Genomic DNA, 15,555 nt, shown 5'->3' on the forward strand with positions numbered 1-15,555 from the left:
TGATGGTAATGGTTGATGGGTTTACTCCTGTTATGTAGTGAGTGTTGTATTATTCTTTTGTTCTGGGACTTATGGTTAAAAGTAAAACCACTGACAGTTCTGAGAATGCAGGGGAGGCTTGGCTAACATATATATCGAAATAATAAAAAAAAGATTAGTCTGAAAGAAAATGACAGTCTTTATTAATAAGTATATTTCTTTCAGCCTAATTTTTCCAAGGCAGATAATAAAATTATGTTATCTGAATTCAAATGGTTATATTTAAAACATTTTATTACTTTGTTGGCTGCCTTTTTTACTATATATCCCCAGATTTTTGAGACACAGAGGTCATCTTCTTAAAGAATCCCACCATTGCCTTAGTTTGCAAATTAGCTCCTTGAAATATCAGCTGTACATATTTCACATTTAATAATTTATTAAGGAAACAAGAAATTGATTATTCAATTACTATGAATCAGGCACCAAACATGTTAGATGAAGCATCAGTAAAAATCTATTTCATCAGCGTTTCTTAGCTGTGAACCAGCTGCTTGGGAACCGATGAAACCACACACATGCAAACCCCTCTCTCCTCCAAACGTTTTCAAATGATGTGACTGAAACACAAATGTCCTGTGCAATAAATCTTAGTACAGTCAGGGAGTTTGGTGTGTGTGAATTGCAATTTGCATTTCACTCCTGGAACGAAGTTATTTACCTTTCTGCTATGTCTGTCTGAATGAGAGATATGGATCCCACAAGTAAGAAACAAGTTTTAAAATCTACATGCAGAAAAAAAAGCTGTATCTTAACATTAAAACTGTGCTGAGCATTGGTTACAGTCCAGAATCAAAACTGTCAGGGTTTGTATGTGTCTGCCTGTTTCCTTCTTCTTAAAGATCCTTAAATCTTTGCTTGAGAGATGCTCTTCCAAGTATTTTAGAGAGGGTGCTGCCAAACACTTCTCATATTAGAGGCCACACAAAGCAAAACAAGCCTTTTCACTGGGAATTTGTGAGCAGGAAGATTGCTGAACACTTTGCTTACCTTTTTTGGGGAGTTGTACATCAAAAATATTCCCGTTGCAGTCGATGGAATGGATCATGTCATAATATGTACTGCATAAGAATGACGACATATATCTATTTTGAGCTGTGGGCAATAGAATATAATGATCTTGTCACCTTAATATCAGTTTTCTTATTGTTGCTCCATTTGGATTCTAAGCATGCAAGAAGCAGGCCATTGGTTGATAATGATTCTGCTGGGCAGTCGTGTAATTATAGCACTTTTGTTTTGCATATTTGTTTAATAATCTGCAATTTGGATTCTCCAGGCCAAGTTCTGCACTCCTCTTTGATCTTTGACAAATGTTGAATGTGGTTTGCATAGTGTACTGAGATTAAGGTGATGACAGTGCTCTTTTTCTGGTGGTTTCAGTGGAGTTCCTCTCCATTTCCACCTGAATAACTAAGATCAGAGTCAGGTCATTGGTGTTTGGAGCCCTACTTTTTCTTCTTTCTTTACCAAAATCCACCTAATGATACTCAACCACTTGAAAAATTTTGTGGAAACCAAAGTAAGTGTTGCTTGGTGGTGTGGGAGTCTTTCCTATCTTTTGAGCAGTTTTATTTTGAAAATAAAATCATGGAAGCTAATTTTAATGCATTTTGCAAAACTCTTCTTATGATCTCTGGTTTGTGTTGCTGGTATACTCTCTTCTGGCTGGAGATCTCCCACATAGTCCTGGGAGATGTTATAAAAGCAGAAGAACCTTTATCCCTCTTTCTGTGAACCTGTAAAAACTCCCACAAAATCCGGTACCGCCGCAAAGCTACGCAAATGAGGGAAGCAAAGTCAATTAAGCTCAAGGCAGACTTGTGTCCCTCTGCAGCCAAATATTGCAGTGTGCATTTGACTACAGACGTGAATTTAATCCACTTTTCAGTCAACAAGTCACTTTGGCGCATGACTAAGCCCCACTGTGTCACCGTGAGAGGTGAGTGTGGGTGTACCTTCCTTGCCGGCTTGGAATCTGTTCCACACGGAACTGCTGGGGTCTGATAGCGCACTGTGTGTGCGATGTTTGTGCCACGGTAGGTAAGGATAAGGCCACAGACTGAGGGTGAATCATCGACATCACCACAGCAACAAATTTCTTAATACTCTAAACCTTTCTCTCTTGTGAGACACAGTCTCTTGTTACACGACCTTGGTGGAGTGGCGAGGAGGTTTTTATGGGAACAAACTGAGCAAGAGGCTTGCCTGTGTTGATATTCAACCAGCAACCCTGCTTTGCTTTGCACAGGAGACCACAGTGTGAACTGCAAGTCCTGTAGTTGCCTTCTGGACACTGCCCCAGTGCTCTGATGGACTTGTGGGAAGCTGAGGTCGTCCCTGTGCTGATGGATGTGTAAGGAGAGGGGCACTGGGTACTCTGCTGCCCCCTGCACTGCTCCTGCCTGCAATCCAGGAAGGATCAGACTTTGTTAAACTCACAAACATTTGTATGTCAGCAGCAGCTCCATCTAACTGAGCCATGTAGGGCCATCCATGAAATTGAATTATTTGATATACCAGATTCTCAACTGGTGAGATTCAGTGCCTGAATCAATTACAACGATGTAAACCTGCCAGGAGGAGGACCCATCCTCCTGTGTGTGTTTTCCATTCAGAGTTTGCTCACTGAAGCAGACATCTGAAATGCCTTTTTTTTGTTTCTTTACCTTTTTTTTTTCCTTTTGATAGAAACAGAAATTGACTATTTTGAGAGAATACAAATGTTCAGGATGAATCATGTTTTACCTATTTTGGGATTTGAATGATTGTACCAGAAACTGAGGTTGGTATCTCTTTCCAATCTCCAGCAGAGTGAGGAACTTTGTAAAATGAATTTGTTGTTGTCCTGTTCTACTCACCAGCACAGATATAAATGTTTCTGTGAGGACTCAAAGAGAAAAGATACTTTTTGAATCTTTGCATAGTGATCTGTAGTCAGTGTGAGATTCCTTATGGGATGTAGTTTATAAAACACCTGTCAGTCATGTTATATTCTCTGTTTTGTTGAATTCTCAAAAAAGGCGTAAGATTCTTTTTTTTTTCCAGTTGATGCTTTAAAATGATTTCATAACCATGATGAGTCAAATATTTTATGGGTTTATTTGGCTTCAGTATGTTTTTCTTGATGTGGATGAGGGCACTTGAAGCTGAACTCAGAGCAAGGGTCAGAAGAGCAGTTACCTTGAGGTGACTATGATAGGAGTCCTTTTTTGCCCCCATAGTATTGACTTTGATAAAACAGCTTTTGATGGTGCCAGAGAAGAGATTCATGACTGCTGGTGAGCAGGAAGACATTGCAGGCGTAGCAGTGTTGGGCACCCATATGAAGGATTGGACAATATTTCATTTGTTGTGATAATTTATTGCGACAGTTTGAGTTTTTTTTCTATTTCTGAAAAACAGCAGGAGGAAGACAATGTTAAAGCTACACTGGGAATCATAGAACTGTAGAATGGTTTGGGTTGGAAGGGACCTTAGAGACCATCTCTTGTCCCAACCCCCCTGCCATGTGCAGGGACACTTTTCACTAGACCAGGTTGCTCAAAGCCCCATCCAATCTGGCCTTGAACACTTCCAGGGATGGGGCATCCACAACTCTGAGCAACCTGTACCAGTGTCTCACCACCCTCACAGTAGAGAATTTCTCTTTCAAGTCATTGCCCCTTGTTCTATCAGTCAGTGTCCTTGTCAAAAGTCCTTCTGCAGCTCTTCTGTAGGCCCCCTTTAAGTACCACCGTGACTATTCCCCCGTTGCTGGCTCTTGCAGCTGTGCCTTATGCTGTTCTCTACCTCAGAAGGTTTACTTGGAGGTAGTAGAGACACTTCTAAGTTAAAAAAACAAAGCAAAACAAAACCTGGAAGAATTTGTTGTTAAATGGGAAGAGAGAAGACAAATGTCAGACCAGCTGATATCTAACTTTGCTTAATGACAGCCCCTGTCCTGGTGGTTATCTTGTGGATCTGACTATGCTCATTTCCCAAAATTTATATCCATCTCTAATAAGAAGTTAATGTGGTAGAGTCATTCCAGTCCTGATTCTGTGCTCTGTCTCTGAATTAAATAATTTGCGACAGTTTGAGGTGAATAGGGGAAGTGCTATCCAGACGTTGGAACCTTCTGTCCATCTCGCAGCAAATAAGAGCTATTTCGTGGGTGTCCCCATCAAGAATGAGAAGCTTCCTTCCCAGATGAATATAGTTCAGTTTAATGATCTCTGTTTACATCAGTATCTGTTAAACTAAGGTTCTGTGCCAGGAGAGTGCTAGCTAGTGCTGAGAAGCCTTTCCAAGTGCACTGCCCAGCTCTTCCAAACATACATTGTTTTTAATGTGATACTGTCTGTGGAATTCACTGACTTAAAGGTGCCATCTGACTTTTGCCTCGCAGTGCTTTTACGGTGCAAGCATTAAGCACATGTCAGCTCTGCATTTTAGTTCCAGGATTCTTAGGGTTTGCTTACTGAGTGTATTTATGGTTGATATTTTGAATTTTTAAGTGCTGGATGTTTTATACCATGTGGTTCTCACTATGCCCAAATATTTGTAAAATTTGCTGTCCATCATATCTATTTTTTGATCAGTTTAAAAAAAGAACATTTTCATTCTTGAGAACAGTCTCTTCTGTGTTAATGGATGTGAAATAAAGGGTGGAAAAGGCTGTATGGTGCAAATCTGTTAATACAAAAATGCACAGGAGATTTAGAGAACATGTAAGAGGACATTTTCCCCAGGAAATGTAGTCTGTAGCTTGTTGCTCTGGAAAGCAGATGATGTGTTAGCTGTACACTCAAGAGACACACTTCCAGTGTAGTTTTTGATCATTTAAACTAGTCAAGACCCTTATGACTGCTCGGTCTTGAAGAAATAGATTACTTTTTTGTCTTGAATTAACCATTACATTTGGAGTTCAGCAATATTTAAATACCGCATAAACTCTCAGAGCTTTCATTCCTCTTTTCATGTACACATTGTAATCGTTTTTGGAGGCAGAGTAGTCCTTTCCAATCACAGTTTAAGAGCTGCTGATGAGTTCTCGTTTAATTCCTGGTAAGCACATTTCTAGGTATATTCCTGGAGAGGAGGCAAATGTAATATAACATTATGGTTTTCTTTTCAGTCCACATGAATAATTTTTTTTTCTCATGATACGGCTACAACCTAAGATTTATCAGTTTCAATTTATCAGGTCATAATGGCCTTCTCTCCAGATGTAATATATTGAGCTCAACAGACAGGGGCCTTTTAACATTTCTGTCTTTTAAATTGCTATTTATGTGGAGGAGACGAGTCAGTAGAATCAGCTGGATTCACATGTTCCCAGGTCTTCAGAACGGAAGACACTGGAGGAAAATAAACTTCTGAGTGCCTTCTGGGTCTAACAGGTAGAGGTGGGTTATTCTCTGCCTACACTAATATATCATAAGATATTATTTTCTGTCCACAAGCTAATAAATAGTACTGTGTGCTATCATGGAACATAAAATATGACCTTGAGAATTTGATATCCTTTTACATGGACGGCTAGATAAGACATGGTTTCTTTATTTACTGTGAAGATTCAGAAATAGTTTCATATTTAATGGCATCTCCTGAGGGGTTGGAAAGAGGAGTGTTTTTTTTGCTCATGCATGAAGTAACAGCAAACAAAATTTTCAAGTCCCAGACACATCTAAAGGTATATTCTGTTTCCCCGAGAGGAACCAGGGATGGGGATTAGCTCCTCCTGTACATGGAAGGGTGCTCAGATGTGTCACTCCTGCCCATGAGAAGACCCCAACCCCAAATCTGGGGCATGTACTCCCTGTTATGTATGAGATTCTATCAATTCCTCTTGAAGTAAGCAAGTGACCTGATCTGTATCACTGCTGAGCACTCGTAGCCTTTAATAACTTTCATAAGTTTTGTGGTGTTCATCATTTCTAAACAAGTTATTTCAATACATGTTTTCCAGCTTTATAAGTAAGTTTTTAGTATTTTAGCCTGTATTTCAAGGACTTTAAGATAGGCTTTAGTGCAGTTTTCTGGAATAGTCTTTTAGATGCATCATCTCTTTGGCCGCCCTTACCTTCCCTCCCTCCTCCCGTCCCTCTCATTTACAATCCTCGAGCAGTTACAGCTGCTGTTCTTGCACTCGTCTGGGTCAGCCCTTGTGAGTACTGCCAAGTGAACACATAGCCGTGATTCCTTTCCACCACAGGATTATCCATTCTGTTATCCAGAGCTGCCTTGAAGAGCAGGGATGATCTGAGCAGGCGTGTGTAGGTGCAGTTAGAAGCGTCTGTCAGTGCCGGGGTTCTGGCAGCTCCACACGATTGTGTCTCTGCCTGTGTTTAGAGGCTGAGGCCATTGTGTTGGAGCAACGTTCATTTTGCAGCTTCACAGTGCACTGATGTCTTTGCTGGATGCTTCCTCCCGACCACAGAGATGGCTTGTGTGACTAACAGTGCTTTGGATACTGTGGGGAGTTCTGTTTGCAAGGACACCTTTCCACAGACAACCTCACTCAGTCAGTCTTTTAAGGCAGGGAGAACATTGGCTGACCAGGAATTTGTGTTGTACAAGTAATAGGATAGTGTAGGCCTGGCCTGATTCACTGAAGTAGCAGTTTTTGTGTGGATTTTGTATGTGCTAATGCTAAATATTGTCTTCTTCCTTATCTTTTTATACATTGATAGCAAGGTGACAAGGTAAGTTGAAAAAATTAATTGATATAAAATGTTAATTGTTTGAACAGGTAATTTAGAGGACTCTTTAATGCTCATTACCAAAAAAAGAATATTTCAAATACATTAAACAAATTCTGTGTGAACTTTGCAAAACAAACAATTGAATTTCTTTCAGTGAGTGTTGATGGTTTTCTCTAGCTTTGCTTAACTCATTGAAAGGATCTGCTTTGTGATGTACCTGAACTGGGAATTTAGTCCACTCATGAATGACATTTGATTTGTTAGGCAGCCTGGTGTATTCTTAGAAAGAAAACTTCAAGACGTCTGTGCAGGGTTTGGTATGTGTTGAATGAGTACATGATTTGTGTACTGCAGAAAGGGGAGAACTGACTTGTGGTCTCTATACCAAAGCTTGCAGTATGTTAGCAAAGTTGAGATATTGTTTCTAGCACATACTGGAGGAAAGCCAAGGTCTGCTTGTATTTGGCTTCAGATCTAGTAAGTAATTTTTGATGATTTCAATTAAATTATTCAATTTATGTAATTCCATAATGCCTTGATAATGCACACCTGCATTGCCAACTTCATGTAATAGCTACTATTTGGGAGGAACATAATAGAAAGCAGTAGAATAAAAAAGAGTAGCATATAAACTTGCTGTTTTCACCTGGTGGTTACACCAGGAGTTTTGCAGCATTCTTGTCCTCTAATACATTCGTGACTCGCATATTCTTCCAACACCCTCAAATAAACATAACGTTTTGAAAGAATAAATGATCTATTTCTACCAAAACAGCTCTTAGGGACATCTCATACTGCTTGGTTCCATATGAGGAGCGCTGGCTGCACGTGAGGCAAGGCTGCAGCTGTTCCCACAGCATCTCGGGTCTGCACTTTGTGGCATTTGGGATCTGGTACCATCCAAATGCAAAGGCATATGGCTAAAGATGAAACAATATTTATAGTACTAGTTTCAGAGCGTGAGCACGAGCTCTCTTTTTTCTTTTTCTTCAGTAACACCTAGGTCTCTCAGTGGTGCCTGTTCATTCAAAATAACCCTTTTCTTCCAGAGGCAGAATAATGCAATTGCTGTAATGCCCCGCTGGGTTTGCTGACAGGGCTGGTGTATCTGTAAGGGCTGTGGTTGGAAATACAGCTGCTTCTGTCTTGGGCAAAGAAGAAGGAGATAGTGCATAGCTGTCCAGAATTGAAACCTTTAAAGGTGGAATTTTCTAGTAAGTCACAGATACTAATGTAGATACTGGTGGCTTTTTTTTTTTTTTTTTTTTTTTTTTTTTTTTTTTTTTTTTTTTCCTGACTGTCTCTGCTAATTATCTGATAGGGAATTACCCAACCAGACAGCCAGGCTTTGCTTTCTAAGCTTAAGAGACTTGCATTGTTGGAATCTAAATATAAAGCTGTAATCAATAGGATGATCAGTTTTCTGCAAGCGAAGAGAGCACGGTGTATGTAATAATCACTTTGTGTATATGTCGCTTGTTGAAGTGATTAGAAAAATGATGGCATCAGCCTTTTTATTACAGCAGTTGGATTAGTTAGGGCTTCGGCTTGCAATATTATCTCAGAGACAGCAAGCAGATAAAGCAGCTGTTAGGGAAGCTTTGCTGGTTCCCATTTACAAGGAACTCGCACCTGTACTTGTTTGTTTTCCAGTGTGCGGGAAAAAGGCTGAGACCATAAAGCCACTAAGTGTCCAGAAATGATACCAGTCCGTTATAATTTTCATGGGTCATGTTTTTTTACTGTGCTATACGTAGTTAATCCAGGCCACCCGTGGAAACACACATAAACCACGGGCCTCCCCTACTCCAGTACGAAGATATTACTGTTTGCCTTCCTCTCTCATGAGTGACACATTGATCCTGATCCTGTAGCCCTCTTCCATGTTGAACAGTCTGTCCTCAACAGGACCCCCTCTGGAAGGACAGCTTTGTGTGTGGGAGAACCTGTGGAGTCAGGTTGTGATTTCTGTTTTAACTTCTCAGGTGCTTGGATTTTTACTGCTTATTGAACAAAGGCAGTAGAAATAAATATACGCGTGCCGGGATTAAGACATACCGATACCATGCAACCCTTCCTTTCTTTGGTCATATATGATTTGAAGGGTAGGTTTTCAAGTTTGTTTGCTTTTGGGGTGGGTGTTTTGTTTTTTTTTTTTAAACTTCTTAAATCCTCTCTGGGCTTTGAAATACACAGTTTCATTTTCAAAGCGTTGAATACCGGATCACCTGACATCAGACACCAAGTACTTTCGAAGATTTGTAGATAAAGATTTAGAAATCCAGTCTAGTTTCCACTGAGGTTTGAAGCTCAAGTGTTTATTAAGCTTTATTTTTAAAAAAGTAAGGCTACCAGTATGTATTTCCATCAAGACCATTATTTTGCATTCACAGAGATATTAACGAAACATGCCTTTTTCTCCTTGTGTTGATGATTTTTATTGATGGTTCACTGACAAACAGGTTCCCCCAAAATGTAGTTTGCATTTGGAGTTAAATAGCAGGCTTTGGCAAATTTCTTTTGACAAGGACTTTAATATTTGGCTTCCAGCCATTGAAAATACATGGTCCTTGCTGCTTTGCTCAAAGCGACATTGTTCCTCGAGAGCACAGCTATCGTACAAGACCATGGGAAATGAGGGGATTGTAAAGGCAGCTTGGTTGAAGGCTTGCAATTTTAAGACAAGGCTTTAAAAGATTTTTGAAATTAAAAAGAAGCATTTATGTACTGGGGAGATGTGTTTGGGTAGGCTCCTGTTTGCCATGTGTGTCATCATAGTCATCTACCTTGTGCTCAATGTAGACAGATAGAGCCGTATCAGATCTGTAGGGGAACAATAGTCCACTGTTAAATTGCTTCAATAAAAATATTCTGCTGTTGACATTATTAATTAAAACTAGGAGGCTTCCCTTAGCACTTAGGGCACTCCGAGGAACAAAGATGATCTTAAGAATAGCTTGGACCTAACCCCGTATGAAGACTTTCATAGCTCAGCATCAACATCGTGGCGTGTATTAGGGTTAACAGGGCAGACATATGGTCTGAAAAATTGCCACATTGTGTTCCTTGCGGATAGCTGCTTTCCCCATTGCTTGCCCCTCTTAAGTGATCCACAGCTGCTCCGTGTAAAAATCAATACAGTAATCCAGTCTGGAGGTCCCAAGGTGTAGCAGCAGTGGCAATTATGCTTTGACAATAGACTCCTGAAGTGTGTGGTACGGCTTCATTACGGTGAGGAACTTTAAATATAATGCCAGGTTTGTGAGGCTCCTCTGATCAGGGCTGAACTGGAGCAGAGATCTTAATTCAAGACAGCTGCTCTGTCTGAGTAGTCCAAGCAAATGTGTCCTAATGGTGGCAGCTAGTGTGGTAATGAAAATCTATCTGCTCGGTGTAGCACCTTGCTGTAGCGGAACTTGCTGTAGCAGAGCTTTGAATACCACAGAAGCTTGTCTTCGGACGAGTTGGGGCATTATGATTAGTTTAAGGCAGACAGAGAAGATGGTTAAAGAAAATTACCCACTCTGTATTTCAGGGGAACAGAAGAGATTTCAGATTTTGTGCTGCCTTTTTTTTTTTATTATTTTTTTTTTATTGTAGACATTTGCAGAGATTACTTTGGATGTGTGCATAGCTATAAAGAAGCTTGTAGTTTACACAAAGAAGGAGTTTTGCTTGCACATTTATCTGAGATAAAGAAGATATTTAAAGCCGTTTAGGAAATGAAAACATAATGATAGAAATAAGCCCATGTAGATATGGCATTATTATATTTGGTCTTTTGCCACTTAGAGCTCTTGGAGTTGTGGTGTTTTGCTTTCTTTAATGCAGAGATGTGGCCACTGACTCACGTGGTCAGAGCTGGAAGTGACTGAAATCAGAATGCAGTATTGCCTGTTGAGGCTTGCAGTCCCAGGGGACTGTACCTTCATCGACCAGATCAAGATGGATGGCTGCAGAATTGGATCTCCAACTTTGCTGAGCCACACCGGAGTGTGAAGGATGCAGGCAGAGGAATTACACTCTGGCTTGGCCACACGGCTCCAGCTGTAGCCCCAGGGCTGCTGCTGCCATCCCGGCAGTCTCTCCTTCAGCCAAAACCTAAATGGTTTGAAGCATTTAAGATAAAGTAATGTGTGTTCTAGTCTGAAGAAAAAGGAAGTGTTTCTAGTTGTCAGTGCAGGGTGTGTACAGGCCTTTTCTGCTCGAAGTTAGCTTCAGGTTCATATGGGAATTAAAAAGGTCAATCTCTTGTAAAGAAACCAACAAGACAACATTAAGTTGCTCAAACAGATATCCCTCTGTTTCTCTGAAGTGTAATCTATCAATCATTTCTCAGCCTCTTTCTTTGCTGTCATGAGATGATAGCATATTAATTGTAGGTCTGGACATCAAACTTTTAAGTGCATCTGTGTGCTTCTCTGCAGAAATATGTTTCAAACAGCTTGGCAATTGTAATTCTAGTGAGCACTGCCCTTCACCCTTCATCCGTAATGTTTTGGGTATTTATAAAGTCATGAGGAAGAATTTTACTTGGTTTTAAAAATTAGGTTTTAAAAGTTAATGATTGTTAATAGAGAAGGATATCTCCTAAGTGGGCTTCTCTACAAAAAATGTAACCACCTCCCTAAGACCCCAAACCTCTTTTTTGCCCGGGTTTCTTTAGCAAGCTGTCCTTAACAATGAGAGGAAATTTTCTATGGAATTGATTCTCTCGACAGTGTAGCAGGGGTGCCTAAAATAGGTCAAATTGCAGTATTGCTCACCATTTTGAAAAGGGCAACAGGCTCCTGTGAGTTTATGTGCCTCACTGCAGCAAACAGGGATCTTAACTGCCTGTGCACATGCTGTAGCATTGACCTACAGAGCCATATGAAAGGACACGGTCGTAGTTTCATGGGAAAGTGAACCTTAAAAATCCCATCCTTTATTGCTTAAACTGATTAGAAGACCAGCACCTTTTGCAGGGCTTTTTGTAAAGCCCAGTTTCTGTAAAGATAAGTATCTAGGTCAGAAGCTAGAGGTGCTGTCACCTGGTTTTTTTCAAAGCTATGGTATGTTTGGAAACTCTTTTAATGAAGTTGGATTGCTATAAGGAATCCAGTGGGTTTCTAAAGCACTCATTGAATTTAACCTGTAAAACTCGACTTCCAGCAGGTTAGCTGAGGATTGTCAGCTGGTGCTTTCATCTCGGCTTAGGCTGACATGAAAATTTCGAGAAAAAGCAAAGAAAAAATTCAGTGTTCTCTTTATCCTATTCACACGTCTTTTGAGCTCTTCTCATTTACTTCACTTCCTTCATTATGTTGCAAAGTCGAGCTCACCTGTCTGTCACCGAGCAGTGCGGGGCACTTGGCCGTGTGGCCCCCGTGCTGCTGCTAATGAGGGTGTCGAGTGAGCCCCTGCTGATGAGGTCTTGGCTCCCGGGGTGCTGCCCTGGGTGCATCCAGCAGAGCAGGAGCTGCCAACAGGGACAGAAGTGATGTTAAATCCATGGAGCCGAGCCCTGGGTACAGCAGATTTGCCTGGGGTGTGCAGAAACAGGACACCAAATACATGGTTTTTAGGGCAGAAAACCTGTCCCTCTGAAAGGAGCACCTTTGCGCTCAAGGACTTTTTGGGACTGTATGTTCTTTGCTGGTGACAGCACCTTTTTTTCCTGTTGTGAAGTGATACTTGTTCCATTGGAAGCCAATTTAAAGAATCAGCTGATTGCGACTTCTTCAGAAGATGCATCCTGCTGATATCAAAACACATGAATTCTTGTTTAGCTGTTTTTTTTCTCTGACTGCAAGAAAAGAAATTTTTTAAAGAGTGTGTAGCTACTTAAATATTCAGGAAGAGGCCTTATGAAATTTTAAAAACCAACCTGTTCTTAGCCTGCAGTTACCACAGGTGCCTAAATGCCTTTAAAAATCTGCCCTGTGGCTTCTCTACCCTAGATATTCCTTCAGTAAAATGAAAATATAACGAGGACTAATTCACTAACAAAAAGTGTGTGGCAGTTGGACAAAGGGCTGAGGACAAAATGTGGCTTCCAAGAATCCAAGAAATCCAAGCAATGTGAAATTCTCCTAATGTCTGTATAGGACCAAAATGAAATGGATAGGTCTGACATGGTGGAGGTAGTAAGGAAGAAGAGGTTGTTCCACATACCCTCTTAAGAAACAACATCCCCTTAACGGCAGAGCTCTGGGGTCCTTCTTTGCAGACTGACAGCATTTATAGGTTAAATGAAATGAATTAGCAAACAAGTAATTATATTTGCATGTAACTTTGTTAAGATAATATCCTGTCCATCTTAAACCTGTCATATTAGACATATTTAATCTTCGTGACGCATGGAGCGGTATATTATGTTTGACAGCTTCTAAAGGAAGAAGGACGAGAGCCTGTAATTGGAATGCTGCCATTGGATAATAATGATGAGCACTGCTCATCTTCAAAGGCTTTTCAGCCTCTCGAGCTGATCCACACATCCGCTGAGTGGGGAAGGTAAGTTTGATCCCTTTCTAACAGATGGGGAAGCTGAGATGGAAGAGGAGTCCCTGGATTAGAACTGGAAGTGCCTAGGTGCTAGTTGTCCCGTGTAAAATCCAAGTTAATTCTATTTGTGCACTCCAAGTAAGCGTATTGTTTAGGTTTAGATTACATAGCTGGATCAATCATCCTTGACCCTTCAAATATAAAGTCAGTCTCATGCTCTACTAATAAAACAAGTTCTTTAGTAGTCATATTATTGTTGAGTTTACAAGTAAAATGTGCAAAGTTTCTGAATGTTTGCACTTGACAGTGAAGATCTGATCCTGAAAGCCTCCTGAGTATAGAATCTGTTTGTGATTCAGGAACCTCAGACTCAGAAATTTGTGAGAATATCACCTATTGCACTGGCAGAACTCTCACTAGGGGGGGCAGTCTCCTGAACAGCTTTGCTTGCTGGAATGACATGTTAAGGCAGTTTGAGTTTATTGGTTATTCAAATGATAAAGCTAACACAGTTGATGAAGTGGACATCATCTTCTCCCAGAGTGATATTTTTGGTATTAAACCACTAAGTGGTTTAAAAATAAGATTTTCTTTTCTGTCTTTAACTTACATGTACACTTACTTACATGTACAATTATTTGCTGTAACTTACACTGGAAAATGTTTTAAATTAAGTTTGCCTACTACTGTTCATATGTCATATTAGAATTTATTTTATATTAAAAAGGGTGGGTCAATTGTCACACATATTGTTTGCCCTTGTGTGATTCTCTTGTTCCAACAGCAAGTGAGTATCAAATACACATTAGTGGTATTTACAGGAAGTCTTAAATGAAAAAATAAATACCAAATTATTATCTCCTCATTTTCAGTTTAGTAAAGCTTCCCTAATGTCATCAAATTTTAATGTACAGATGAGCCATAAACCAAACCATTCTATTGTTCCTCACTGGAACCCAGTGGATAAACTTTAAGCAGCTGGTGAGCAGACATGGAAATATTCTGACTTATGACATTTGTAATTACTATCTACCTGGAGAATGCTTCATATATACAAAAACTGCAAGCAAAAATGGCAACATTTAAAAACCTCATTGATTAAACCAGAATCACTGCCTTTTACTTTTTGCTGGTCATCCTCCCTCTTCACGTAGACATCCCTTGTGTTTTCTTTCCCTTTTGTATTTTCTGAGGAAATTCCTGCATGCATTTGTTAGTGCCCCAATAACAGAAAACGTTTTAGTCTTTACCCAAGTTCTATTGGCTGAAATGACAACACGGTTAAAAATCGATGTGCAGAAAGCTGGGTCATTACTGAGGTTTCCCCTTGAACAGTTCATAGAGACAGCAAGCTCAGGAAAACAGCCTGAGTACACTGCATTGGGATTGATTTCAGCTACATCTGATGGACTATAATTGTCTACCCATTCATTTCTCTTCACTCTCCTCTCTATATGCTTCCTTTTCTGCGATCAGATAATCAGAGGCAATAATCAAAAGCAGTAAGGATAAAAATTTAAAAAAAAAAAAAAAAAAAAAAAAAAAAAAAAAAAAAAAAAAAAAAAAAAAAAAAAAAAAAAAAAAAAAAAAAAAAAAAAAAAAAAAAAAGGAAAATAAATAGAATTGACCCCCCATCAGTTTTGGCTGCAAAATCAGATAGTAGTAACTTTGTATTTCATGTATTAATTCCCATATTCCGCTATAATAGCAGAATCTTTGGGAAAGCCCTTATTTCACTGTATGTTAATTTAATAAAAATGCACACTTGGTTTATATCAATGGTTTTGCTGTTAGTGGCGTTGAGACTAGATTGTCAAGTGTGTCAACATCACCAACAATGTTTTCTCCCTCTTAATTTCTTTTATGATGTGACAAGAGAATCAATACCATGAGGAGTTAGGATTGCAATGCTTCTGTGTGGTAGGGGGTTTTTTTGTGTTTTGGTTTGGTTTTGTGGGGTTTTTTTTGCGTTTTTGATTGTTGTTTTTTTTTTTTCCCCTTATTTTTTTCATTTATAAAAATATTATGGTATTCAAAATGGAGACTCCAGTTCAGAAAATATGACTCTTAACTGGCCTATTTAAACAGATCATTGAGGCATATGCTGTGATACCTACTCAAAATAAAACCAGATTATTGGATTTATATTAATAAACCTCCTTCAATAAGAGTACCAGTTAAAAGAAATTGAGATTTTACTCATATTTTCCACCTTATAAATTTACATCATCACAAACTCTGCTGCAAAGTCTTAATATGAGAAGAAATTGTTCCGTGATTATCTGCAATGGACCATAAATCTCTTTTAAAAACTCACACTCTGCCTAAATTATTATTCTAA

This window comes from Empidonax traillii, unplaced genomic scaffold (assembly GCF_003031625.1).
Source record: "Empidonax traillii isolate 1590-97213 ecotype Southwest subspecies unplaced genomic scaffold, ASM303162v1 scaffold687:size894609, whole genome shotgun sequence".
Taxonomy (NCBI): Eukaryota; Metazoa; Chordata; class Aves; order Passeriformes; family Tyrannidae; genus Empidonax; species Empidonax traillii.